Here is a 4662-nt window from a genome sequence, read left to right as displayed (position 1 = left end):
ATGTCTAGCTTACTGTATATGCTTTTTTTGTGAATTTGGGCTTTCAATAACAAAACGGCTGGGGTAGAAATTATAGGTTATAATTTTTTTAATTCCAAAAATCTTATTAAGGATTCTGTGCAAAAAAAGTAATACACCAGAGAAAGAGATTTATAGGTTAAGGGGCACTAGCACACCTAGATGGCATTGAGGAGCATAGGAATTTCCAATACATCTAAGCGCCATCTAGGGGCACTAGTGCCATGTGAACAAAATATGGCATATAGCTGGGTGGAAGTAAACCTGCTAATGTATAAGATAGAATTTAAACAATTATTACCAGAAGTATCAAAGTGTTACCAAACAAACAACATAGGCACTTGGGTTATGACAAAGTTAAAGTAACCAGGATTTTTTTTAACTATGTCAGGCATAGCTTCTTGGTTACTTTTCATAAGGGAAGCTTTAAAACTCTGGCTTTCAAATATAAAAAAGCAGCTCTGGTTGCCATATTCACCCTATCTCTATCACTGTGCCCCACACTTAACCAGTCGTTGATCAAGCATTGTGTGAGCTTAGGGCTTCATGGCCCTGGACTTATACCCTGTTTCCCCGAAAATAAGACCTACCCCGAAAATAAGACCTAGTACTATTTTTGGGAATTGCTAAACTATAAGACCTACCCTGAAAATAAGACCTAGTTGTGACCATTCCCAGGGCGGTGACATAAGGGGGAACTTGAAGAGCCGTGGGAGAGAATCGGCGGTGCCAACGAAGCCAGCGCTAGAGGAAGCAAGGCGGCACCGGAGGGAGCAGAGCCGCATAAGCCGATGCTTCCTCTATAGTGCCGACTCCTGTCACAGGTGCAGTGATACCAAATGCACTCCGCCTGTGAGGAATCGATAGTGAAAGCGCGCTTCGCTCATTCTGGCCAGCGATTGGTTGGCAAATTGCTCTTGGAAAGGTACGACACCCTTGATCACAATATTTTTGTACATGAATACATGTAGACTGTTGTAGAGGAATAACTGTTGATTGTTGTACATTAAAATAAAAAAAATAAGCCCTACCCCGAAAATAAGACCTAGAGTGTTTTTTTGAGCCAAAAAAATATAAGACAGCGTCTTATTTTCGGGGAAACACGGTAATAGAATGCTGCAGAGAGCAGTGCCATATGATTATGTGGTGCTGCTCTGTGAAGCATTTAGGATCCACCCATCACCAAAGAAAGAAGTGTGTGAAAAGGGTCTGTAATGTCAATAGACAGAACCAAAGACAACTGGAAAAAAGGTGAGCATAAAGATTTTTTTTTTAAAGGGTCAGCGGGCAGTCCAGTGAGGGGGAGGGGAAAACTGGAAGGAAATCTAGAGCCTGAAGATGACCTTTCGAAATGAAACAACAAATTATATTCTCAGTATTTTCCATTTTTACACCATGTAGGTCCCAGCAGCCATTGCAACAACTTGGACCAGCCACCATCACCATTTGTAGACATCCTATAAAACACGTTGCAGGGATATTGTTGTTGATTCTAAATTCTATGTAGCATCTTAACTGAAATCTCTATAAGGGTGGTTAACCTAGGGTTAAGATCTTACAGCAGTGCTCCCATCTAGATGTTAGTGGGTTAAATTAAGATCTTCCAGTTTGATTATGAACAGTAACATTATGACTACTGGTGCTTTGCATCTCGTTGCCTGCTGATTGATCTGATGCAGTCTCAATTTCTCAAGACTACATAGCCCATAGTGCATTGCTTCCAGCAAATGATAAAGTTACATTGTTCCGACATTGGGTTGTAGTTCAGAAGGCAGGCTTAGTTAGCGTTTGACACAAGGCAGTGCGTATTCAGAGGGCTGAGTAAAATGATGTCACCGCATTGAGCAAGTACATCCAATGGGTTTCTTCAATAAGTAAGTTTACACACTTTTAGATATTAGGTGTGGGATAGAAGTTATGGAAATTCAACATAGAAAATATAATTACTTTTAGTTTCTGACCATAGATACCCTTTAGTGAATCCTGGACGCAAACACCGGATAAATACCACATGGGTATACTAGTTCACACTACCACATTTGTTAACATACTTGAAGCGTATCAACAAAAAGTTGATCACTTGACACTTATACTTGCCACTGTGAGTCATATGCTCCTAGACTTCAAAGAGCATGTAAGCCATTGTGATAAACATATAAAGTCCTATGTACCTGTATTACATAGGCAGGCATTCTATTATTAATGTACAATTAATGTACAATTAAACAACAATTGGTAAAGTTAATTTATAGTGGACAATTTATAGTGTTTTGTTAGTGGGGGCATTTAAAAAAAAGATATCTGCCCCTAGTGTTATATATTTAAGTTTCCACAATAATTTTTATCTATCATATACTTCATGGCATGGGGTTGCCATGTAAAACAATTCCTCTACATTCAATCTATGACAAAGCAGTTCTCTATTGTTCAGATAAGCGGTTAATGGGAAGATTCTACAAGACTGGCTCACCAAAAGTGTCATGTGGTATAAGATTCCAAATGTGCCAAATAATATAGGCTTAAGGGGGAACAATTTGAGCAAAGCCATGTCAGGTAGGCAATAATCATGACATTGTCTAGACTTTTAAACGGGGAGCACTCGCGCACTAAAGTAATTCAAACTGGTTGTCTCAGCAGCTCAGATCACTCTTCTTTTTCCTCCTAGAGAACCTCTTCAGTGTATACATTACAAATTACAATATAATTATAGTAATTGCATTACAAATAGAAGGCTGCTGAGTAGACAAGTAACAGCGCAAAAAATGTGTTTAGTTTTGTACCTATTTGAATTTTTATTTCTTTCGTTTTTTGGATTTCAGATCCTAAATTTCATTTAGTTAGTTATTCGTATTTCGGATATATCCAAAGTTTCATTTCGGAAAAAAGTCACATGACCTTACAACTATCTATTCGGAAACAAACAGAATTTACATGTCTACTGCTGAGTTTCTGTTGGGAGAGGTGAGCAGAGTTAGCAGAGCTGCTAAGAGAATGACTTTAATTCTGCTGTGGATTTTGGGCAGAATTGCTTCACAATGCCTCCATCTAAAAGAGTCAGTGAGTGCTTTTATTTAATGAATGTTCTGCTTTATAAGAATATGTAAATGTTTGAATGTCCATAGCCTAATTACAGTCATACCTTAAAGCAGAAATCTAATCAAAGCACCGGGAAGGGTCAGAGTTAAAAAGTAAGGTGGGACCCTTGCTCTCTGTGTGGTGTGCAGAGGTCTGACAAGTCCCACATTGAGTCAGAGCTAGAGCTCTCCAATCAGCAGTCATGGGTTTTCCTGATTGCAAAGCTATAGGTAATATTTAGTAACACTTTGTTTGATGCACCTGAAACGTATTTAGCTGATTTCAACTGAAAGTTCATTTGGGCTTTAATCTACCGTTCCAGTGCTTTTGCACAACAGGACTCCAGACCATGAGGACACCATGAATAATGGTAGATCGTCCCCCTTGCCCCTTTGGAAAGGGCTAATCCCTCTCTCTCCCTCTGCACCAGTTATACTAAACTTACCAGTGCTCCCTCATAGCTACTGCCTCTGTCATGACTATACTGGTACTTCCAGGTATGGAGTAGCATGTGGCCTCCTCCCATGTGACAATGCTCAGGTGTAGCAACCAATTGCACTGTCACATGACTGGGGGAGTAATGTCACTACTCTCTATAGTGTTCAACACCATCTGACACCTTGGATGTAACTGCTGTCTGCAGTGGAGGCAGGAGCTGTGAGGGAGTACTGGTAAGGTGGGTATCACTGGCGCGCTCTAACTTTGTCTTGCATGGACAAGCTTACAGTGTCTCTTTAACGCAAATGCACTGGTATATTCAGCACCTGTTAGACATAAGGTTACATTATATCCAACAACTTAAAACATATATTTTTTTAAATTGCATAAATTTAGGCCACCATAAATCTTTCACATAGTTTTCATAGAAGAGCTCTGCATGTTGAATTACAGATGCAACCTATAATTCTACTACAAGTAGAAAGATTGTTTTATTCTGTATGTCATCTATAAATGATGTCATTCCATTCAATGTATGTGATGCAACTTAATTCAAGGTGCTCTTATAAATGAATGTATTTGGTACAGACAAGATAACAAATGTTTATTGCTGTGTCAGCAGCTTAGCACTTAGACTTTGCTCACGCAAAGTGCTTTGTGCACTAGTGCCAAGTGTTCCTTCTGCTTTCCTTGTAGACATAACTCTCAGACAATCAATAGGTAATTGATGTACAGCGGCAAATGCCTCAATTTCTATGGATGGCTAATGTGAATTCATAAAACATGCACTGATACTGACTATTCTGTTTTACTCTCTTACATAGTGTGTGCATTCTGAATAGAAAATATACAATCTGCATTAGAGTGTAATCTGTGTAAAAAAACAAACATTTATTGTAGATTGCTGTGTTATTAAGAGGGGTTCTCAACTGTCATTCTGCCCATACATTGATTATTGTTGAAGATCACTATGACACAGTCTAATATCTACCTTAAAATGAATAAAGGCCTGGCAGAGGCTCTGTAGTCCTAAATCAAATAAATCAAGCTGTGGATGGGAGGCAGTGGCAAACCTAAGGAACAAAGGCCCTAGTGCAAGATTTTTTCTCGGGGCCTCCCCTTTCTGCTCTC

This window comes from Nanorana parkeri, unplaced genomic scaffold (assembly GCF_000935625.1).
Source record: "Nanorana parkeri isolate BGI_ZX_2015 unplaced genomic scaffold, ASM93562v1 scaffold234, whole genome shotgun sequence".
NCBI classification, from domain to species: Eukaryota; Metazoa; Chordata; class Amphibia; order Anura; family Dicroglossidae; genus Nanorana; species Nanorana parkeri.
Note: the sequence above shows the minus strand (reverse complement) of the source record.